Below are 9,620 nucleotides of genomic sequence, written 5' to 3'. Positions count from 1 at the left end.
TATCTTACACATTTAAAGCAATTTAAATGAGATACAACATATTTCTCTAGAGAACTGAGAGAGGTTAAAAAAAGTATTACCTCGCTGAAATAATAAGGTCAAACTTTGCATCAAATAATCCTCTGCAGAAAACATTGGCTGTATTCACAGAAAGGGAAAATCCAGATGACTTCTTGGGCAGCAGGATGTTATATCTCATAGTTGTCTTGAATAAACACAAGATACATCACTTATTAACCAAAAATTAATCTTATATCTGTTAGCTCTTTATTAAAATTGCAACTTAAATATAAAAGTCAGGTTTATCTCTGTGCTTCCTACACCAATAAGTTCACATTTATTTACTGAGCTTATATTAGATACTTTTACATAATAACTCCTTTAGTATTTCCACCAATCCCATGAAGAAGATACTATTTTTAGCATACATTTTCTGAGACCCAAATGATACATTACCTGAACACTCAAATAGTATTTACTTGCACATATGCATAGCTGTCATCTCTATACACACACACAGCCATTACCTGCACACACACACACACACACACACACACTCACACACACACAGAGGCATTACCTGCACATACACACAACCATTGCCATCCACCTGGACAGTGTAGATTTCCTTAGTTGTTGGCAAAGGAATTTGTTGCAGCAGCAAACGGTTCTCATCATTCACTTGGAAGGCCTTACTAAACACTTTGTCAGAGAAAATTTGTACCAAATTTTGTCTATTCTTAGAAAAAGTAAGTCTTTGGAATAAAGTCAGAGCTTGGAGAGCCACAACGGTATCCTAAAATATAATAAGGGATATTTTATTAGCATATCCTGGAGTTAGAAATCATAGTTAATATCACTGTTACCCATTTTTAAGTTAAAATACTACCACATATTTGTGCATTTCCCATTGTTTTCTGAACTATATCTTGAACATTGCATAATTTACTAAAAATAAATGGGATTTATGGTAACATTTATGTTTATCTCTTTAATACAAACAAAACATCATATAATAGAATTAAAATGTGAGAGGAATCAAGAAAATTTTTTAAATGCCAACTAGGTTAAGTTTTATTCTAACAGATATTAAAACATATAAGGCCCAAAGTTCAATGGAAAAGAACAAAATGCCTAAAATGACAAGAAAATATATGTAATTTTATTTTCCAATAAGAGCAGCCTTTCAAATCATCGTCAAGATTCATTATTATATAAATGACATCAAAACAACTGGTTGGCCATTTAAAAAACCAAGTTAGGTTTCTATCATAATAAGTATATCAAAATATATTTTGGATTCACTAATAATTGAAATATAATTAATTAATCTATGACATATAGTATTTATATATATGTACACACTTGTATTGGATGCTGTTTTTAGCATAGTATTAGAGTGAGAACCTGAAATGGCATTATTAAATTAAGTGGAAATAAAAACAAAAATTATATATATATATATATGCATATATATAAATTGAAAAGAAGAGGAAAACTTGGCAAAGGTGTTACATGCACTAACATGGCTGAAATCTTTACTTTATTCATAAGACTTATAAATAAGCAAGAAAAAGGTTAACATCCTCATTAGGAGATGTGCAAATGACATGTGACCAGGCAATTCATCACACATGAAATAAAAGAGGACTGTAAGGCCAGGCACAGTGGCCTACATCTGTAATTCCAGCTACTAGTAAGCTGGAGATTAGGAAAATTGTGATTCAAGGCCAGAATGGGCAAAATGTTAGCAAGACTCCATCTCAACAACTAAAACAGGAAGTGGTGACATAGCCTGTGATCCCACGTATGTGGTAGGCATTGGTAGAAGGATGGTGGTCTGAGGATTGTAATCTGAGGTTCTTCCTGGCAAAAGCACAAAACCCTACCTGAAAAATAAGCATAAAAGGGCTGGAGTGTGGTTCAAGTGGTAGGATAGTTAGCTAGCTAGTGCAAAGCCCTGAGTTCACACCCCAGCACCACCAAAAACAAAACAAAACAAAACAAAGTAAAGAAGACTGTATTAAAGGAAAGCAAGTAAGTCTTTATATTTCCATTTTAAAAACTATAAAGAAATAATCTTTTGAGTAAATACTTAGAGATTGCTGCTAGATTAAATTAGTACATCTTTAAAAATTCCAGAAGACTGCAATTTAAAATAACAAGCTTAACAGTGACAAATTCATTTAATTTAATTGGTAAATGTAATACATGCATATGGAGAACTACAATGTCAATACAAAGTAGGTGCTCGATTTTCTTATACATCAAGATTTTAATTACCTTTGTGGAGGAGAATCCCCCCCAGGAATTTTGCTGCTTTGCCACCCAGTGTACAATTTGAGAAGCATAGGATAGCTCCTCCAAAGCTAGCTGTGGCTTAGAAAGTAATGCCAATAGGACATAACTGGTTGTTTCTATGTTTGCAGAGGAAGCCCGAGGGTAGAAGAAAGAGGATGACTCCTCCAGAGATACTCGCTCTTCCAGTCCCCAGTACAGTGAGTCACCTGAGAAAAAAGCAAAAGGAATTCCATAGTGTCTGTGTCAAACTTTCCATGTGTGTGGGTGTGTGGGTGAGATTTGAGGGAGGCAAACTTATCAACTGGAAATAAAGACACATGAAAGGATGATCATTACAGTACTGCAAGCCATTTTACTTGTTTAATGTGACTCCAAAACGAGGTTAAGGACACTCACCTGCTTTCTTTGCTTTTTTGCTCAGCTCATTGAAAAAGTATTCCCTTTTGTCTTTATCATTCACTAAACTGAAGGTGTAGGCCAACAGTGCCTGGTCATATGTAGTCATAGCCCTCTGCCTATAAACAGCCTCTATGCACTGGAGACCCTTTTGAATTGCCACAAACTGCAGAGGAAAGAAAAGAAAAAAAATAATTTGTGCTCCTGTAACATGTGTGTGAACACATATGCAGGTGTGCTCACCACCGAAAAACACTCAGGAATGAATGTTGTCTGTGTTGAAATGTTCCAGGGGCAAATGGCACATATTCATTTTAATTTGTGCATGGTTCACCTTCAGGGGGTGATCTAACTATTAAGAAGTATTATTTCACTGTGTGGTGGCCCACACCTGTTTGTAAGCCTAGCTACTTGAAACATAGAAATTGGTAGGACCACTGTTTGAGGCCATCCCAGGGAAAAAGTTTGCAAACCCCATCTCAACCAATAAAAGGTGGGAGTGGTGGGGCACACCTGTCATCCCAGCTATCCAGGAAGTGTAAAAAGGAGGATCTCAGTCCATGCTGGCTTGGGCATAAATGCAAGACTTTATTTGAAAAATACCTCCAGCAAGAAGGGTTGGGTTTATGGCTTGGCTCAATTGTTAAAGCACTTGCCAGGTGAGCTCAAGACCCCCAGATCAATCTCAGGACTGCCAAAAGAAAATAAGCATTATTTTATGGTATGTACGAAAATATAGTTCTAGTTTCTATACTACATTGTTGGTGTAAAATATTTTGAGTTCATAAACACAATCTAGTGGCATCACAAAGGGCTATGTACCGAGACGGGGTGATCAGCTTCAAGCAGGGCACTGATGACATATGCGGTGAGAGCGACCTCATTATCTTCTCCCTGAGTAAAACAGAGGGGCAAAATATCAGTTTCATGGAATTCATGGGAATGATGACTTTCTTTTATAAATATGGTATATTGTAAATACGAGGAATAGTTGCTTTCTTTCCATTGGGTGAAGCTTTTTCATATCTTCAAAAGGCACTATTTATAAAATTAGAAAATACTAAATGAAAATGCAAGTAATTTTAGAACTAGGAATACAGATTATAAAAATAACTCATGAGCACAAGAGGGTATTTAGACTCAAAGGAGACAAGACTGTTCTGCTAAGTTCTCATACAACCCTCAAACTGATTGTCACCCTGAAAATAATACATAAAGTGTCATGGAAAATGTGTGCTATAAAATTATAATGACTAAGAGTATAGCATAACACAGGGAGGTAGGTCAACCGATAGAACAAGTAGAGAAGCAAGAAATCCTAAGTGTAGAAAACAATATAGCAACATTGGCCCCAAAATAGGTAGCATAGTCAACAGTAATTAACAGAAAGTATGATAAGTGGTGCATTGTTTAGACCATATAAATACACGGTGCATGGATTACACAATATACTGATATTGCATGAAGCCAACAATATTCATGTAAATAAAATCAAAATCAATCCAAAGACTAAAGGACAATTACAGAGGGAAAATATTCAATGAAAGTAATCATGCAAAAGTATTTCCCTTCTGAATCAATTGACTTGTAAACAGAAACAGGCATAAAATACCTTTTTTTTGGTGCTATGTTTTTAGTTTTTTTTTTTTTTTGGTGGGATGTGGTTTGAACTCAGGGCCTCACACTTGTTAGGTAGGCATTTGAACCATCTGAGCCACTCCACCAGCCCAAGGGCTTGCTGCTATGTTTTTGGATATTTTGTTTTCATTCTTATATTGCTCACCGTTAGAGATAGTGTTGTAAGTCAGATAGATAAACTCTGTACAGAAGAAATTAAATTGGCACTATTTTACTGTTTTACATCTGGTAACTATCATAGAACCCTAAAATTTCTACCTCTAGATATCTATGCTATGTCAGTAATGACCACAGAGCACTTATTCACATGCATATGAGAACGCTTAAATAATCTTAGCCTGATTTTAGTCAACAATACTGAAAGCTGAACAAAGGAGTAACAAAGAACATAATTTGTTTTTAAAAGAGTGACACAATTTAAACAATGTATGATTTATCCATGTGATGGAGCAAATAAAGGTTTTAATTTTATGCTTTTAAATTATTTTAACGAAATGGCAAAATCACTGTATGTGATGTTAGATTTCAAAGAAGGAAGACTAAAAACTCAGTGTTGGTTAATATCAATTATTTGATTTTTGGCTTTCTGAGCCTGGCTAACTTTGCTTAAGATGATGTTCTCCAGTCCCGTCCCATCCATTTACATGAAATAAGAAGAAAGATTTTATTGGTTTTCAAGATAATTAAGTTTGTATAGTAAGTAGAAATTCCAGTCTGGTGATTTCTACCAATTTCTTCAGTGGTACTCAGGAATTCACTAAACGATCCTGATGATAAAATAGAAAAATATCAAGTAGAATTTCATCAGTACCTTTAAAACATTGTTGAAGACTTTACCAAAATTTAGGAAGCAGCCATCTGATTTCTGAGTACTAAGGAGCCAAATAAGGGTTTTGGATTGCACTTCATCATCTATAGAAATGTAACGTTTGGCTTGTGCAAATGACTTGTACACAAGTGCAGTGAGCCTGGAAAAAAATTACATAGATGCACGTTTATAACAAACATGGAGAGGCAGGTAAACTCTCACTAAAATGGGTGATTTGATACAAGTAGATTTTTTAATTTCACATCTTGAAAATTTCTTTCCAATTCTAGCCTAATGTATCTTACCAACTCATTTCTCCTTTTCAAATATCCACTCGATATGCACCTCCTTTTCCTTCACACCATTCCTCATTTGTGTCCCAGACAAAGGGTGACCAACCCCATGAGGAATTCTCAGATTCTTTTACCTGTACCTCAAGCAATAGTAGAATCACTGCATTTCCCCCACACTGTTTTCATCAAAGGACTTAATGAGAAATTACAAACAAATAATCACAAAAACATATCAGTGGCCAGGCATATGTGAGTTGAGTTCCCAGATGATAACCTGAAGTTCAGAAGGTTTAAATGCCTCATCCACACTTGATGAGCTAGGTGTATGCTTACATCACCTTGACAGAATCATCACATGTGTAGTGTGCCTTGCATATTGTTCACATGTCATCATACAGTTTCTAGGACAGTTGCCATGCTGTAAGCTCCCCAGCCCCATGTTCATATTTCTCTCTCAGTTTTATCACATTATGTTCTGATGTACTTTCTGACTTGTCTTTCCCCACTTTAAAATTCCTGAGATCAGCCAGGTGCTGGTGGCTCACATCTATAATCCTAGCTACTTGAGAGACTGAGATTCTGAGAATTAAGGTTCCAGGATAACCCAGGAAAAATATTCATGTGTCCTCGTCCATTTTTGGAATGAGTATAACACTGGCTTCATAGAATGAGTTTGGCAGTGTTCATTCCCTTTCTACTTCATGGAAAAGTTTAAGGAGAGTTGGTATTAGTTCTTCTTTGAAAGTCTGGTAGAATTCAGCTGAAAATCCATCATGTCCTGAACTTTTCTTTTTTGAGAGACTCTTTATTGCTGCTTCAATTTCATTATGAATTATAGATCTGTTAAAGTAGTTAATATCCTCTTGGTTGAGTTTTGGATGGTCATAAGTATCTAGAAATTTGTCCATTTCTTCAAGATTTTCCAGTTTATTGGAATCTAAATTCTCAAAGTAGTCTCTGATGATTCCCCGGATTTCCTTGGTGTTTGTTGTTATTTCCCTTTCTTCATTTCTGATTTTACTGATTTGGGTCTTTTCCCTCTTTATTTTAGTCAGATTTGGCAGGGGTTTATCAATCTTGTTTATTTTTTCAAAGATCCAGCTTTTTGTTTTGTTGATTCTTTGTATGATTTTTTAGTCTCTATTTCATTAATTTCAGCCCTTAACTTTATTATGTTTTCCCTTCTGCTTGATTTGGGTTTTGCTTGTTCTTGTTTTTCTAGGAGTCTGAGATGTAGCATTAGGTTGTTTATTGAGATCTTTCTGTCCTTTTAATATATGCACCATGGACAGAAACTTTCCTCTTAGGACTGCCTTGCTGTGTCCCATAGGTTCTGGTAGGTTGTGTTTTCATTTTGATTTCCTCTCTTATTTCTACTATGACCCACTGATCATTGAGCAATATGTTATTCATTTAATTAACCTATGATATAAATAATAAAGAAATTCAAACCATGTGTTTCCTTCTTCATTTCTAGGTCCAAATGAGCTATATGATCCATCTGAGTGTTTATAAGACATTTGCTTCTGATACCCTAGAACCAGAAGATAGATAATATTTTTCAGTTGCAAAGTAATTATCTAGAAGGAAAAGGTTATTAATTGAATGTTTATGTTTACTATAAGTGGGTAAATCAAGTGCTTAACAAGCAAAACAAATGGGTTCAGAGGTTTAACAAAATAAGACTTTTAAATGCTTTACCTGTGGTCAGGTAACTAATAGCCTTGGATTTTATATCTTCTGTTAGTTGTTGAGTCTGATTCAGATAGTCCAAGACATAAATATTGGGAGTGAATAGGGCCATATTCTGCTCTCCACAACCAAAAGGCATTTGGAGAAAATTCTGTAAGTTTTGCATGGTAGAACCAAGAATGTCTCCTGCAAAGGCAATCAAGTCAATATGAAGTAGTTCATAAAAACTGACGAGATAAATAATAGTAGTTTGTGTTCAAGGTCTCTCCGTTATTGACTTTTGGGATAACTATTTCTGATATTTTCAGACTTTTCCTTTCTCATCTGTTTGTTGGAGCCATACCATATAATTCAAACAGTCACCATTGGGACTATTTCCAGAGCTTAGGTGGAGACACGTTACCCAAATCAACAGAACCAAGAGCAAAAGGGCCAAAACATTTGTGGGATCAAAAGTCCTGAAAGTTCCCAAAATGAAGTAGAAAACGCCAGGCCAAACATTAATCAAAACAGATAGAAGTTGGTCCCCAAATGATAGGGCCCAATATAGCAGTATAATATAACAGCATAATTACATAACAATAATATAAATAGGTACTGTTGCAGTCTATGGGAAAACTGAGGCAGAAGGAAGTTAAAACATTTTCCAATATCATCCAAAAAAGACACGACAGAGACAGGAATGGAGCCCAGATAACAGAGCTTTAGAATTTCTGAACTCTTCCACTTCCCTGCTTTGTGTCTATCCATTCCTAGAACTTACATAACATTGCTTACTATGCATCTGGAGCCTGCAAACTTACATAAAACCATGACCTTAAGTCATGGTATTGCAGACTTACCAAGGACAGACCAATAAAGTCTAAGGGAATCTTTCACAAGATTGTCTGGCGAAGTGAGCACTATTGTTTGAGATGCCTTTGATCCTAGGAAACAGAAAAGTGAATTAATTAATTCAGGCCTCCCATTTATTTAAAAAACCATGGTTTTGACTTTGGCTAAAATTTATCTTTTCTATTAGACACTTAGTGTCGCTTTATTGATTATTTCCAACTGTAAAATAATCAGAAAAAATCAAAAGGATTTATATAATTAATCAGATTTACTTAAAACATCAAAATCAATTATAATTTAACATGATAAAAATGTTAACTTGGGAAAGCACATTAAGATTTATTGTGCATGAAAGACACATTATTTAGTTGAATTCTCATGAAGTAACCTATGGGGTATATAGACTAGATTTTTTTTAGCCCTTTGTATAAAAGAAAATGCTTAGGCACCCTCCCCCAAGAAATTAAGAGATTTAGAATGCCACATAATTGAAAATGATAAAATACAGAATGTGAACCCAGGATGTTTTACTTTGGGGTCAAGGTCATTTCCACATTGGTGTTATAGCACTCCACTACTTCAGTTTGCTCTTTGAAGTGCTAAATATTGGAAAATGACTTCTCTAATTTTAGGAGTCTCTGGTGTTTCTAACATTCAAACAAATACAGAAACAAATAGAAGTCATGGGAAAATAAATTGGATAACAGAAAAAATTCTGTTATGCTCAGATATTATTTGTAGGGCAATCTAGTTGTTGTATTTTGGAGGACAGAAAGATTTTCAGGCAATAAATATGGATCAGATCTCTAGGTAGGTAACAGATGGCTGAAGATGTGGTAATTAAAAAAACTGACAATTTTACTACGATTAAGAGAAGATTCTAGAGATCACATATATTAAGAGAAGACAATTCTACTCTGGTGGTAGTTTTTTGAGAGAAGATTTATATTTTAGTGAAAAAATCAAAATCAAATTAAGGAGTAGAGATAAGAGTCAAATAAAAACCAAGGATGTTCATATTTCTGAACTGTGGAGTAAGGAATAAGGAAGACCTAAAGTTTTAAATTTATGTTGGCTTGTAGGATGTTCAAATTTTATTATTTGGAAGTAATTTAAGCTGCCCTGGCAGCTATATTCCTGAGAAGAAAAATGATAAAATCATTAATTCCCAAAGACAAGGTTTGATTCAATGTTGCCATGCTAGTGAGACTGTGTGAAGGTGTCAACTTACCATTAGTGCAAATGAGTGAGCCCTGTGTCATCTCCTTTCGAATACCTTCGGGCTAATTGTTGGAAGAAGGAAAGAGGACAGTCACAATCAGCTTCATATATGAAAAACTTCAGAAAATTTGTGAATGATGTTTGAAAAGAACAAATCTTCCTCAAAAATTATTCCAGATAATGAATCTATGAATTCTGAAATCCAATATAAAGCTGAAATGCAAAGTTTGATTTTGTACATGGTAAAATAAGCTGAGTGTTACCAATTTTGAAAGGAAGTACTTTCTCAAAAATCCTTCAAGCTCCACAATTCTGTCACTCTATTTCAAGAAATATATCCATGTATACATGAATATATAAATGACCATATGTATGTATATACATATATACATAGCACTGGCATTTGAACTCAGGGTCTTGCACTTGCTAAGCAGGTG

Source organism: Castor canadensis, chromosome 6, assembly GCF_047511655.1.
Source record: "Castor canadensis chromosome 6, mCasCan1.hap1v2, whole genome shotgun sequence".
Lineage (NCBI taxonomy): Eukaryota > Metazoa > Chordata > Mammalia > Rodentia > Castoridae > Castor > Castor canadensis.
The sequence above is the reverse complement of the archived record's forward strand: the minus strand, read 5'-3'. Positions refer to the sequence as shown.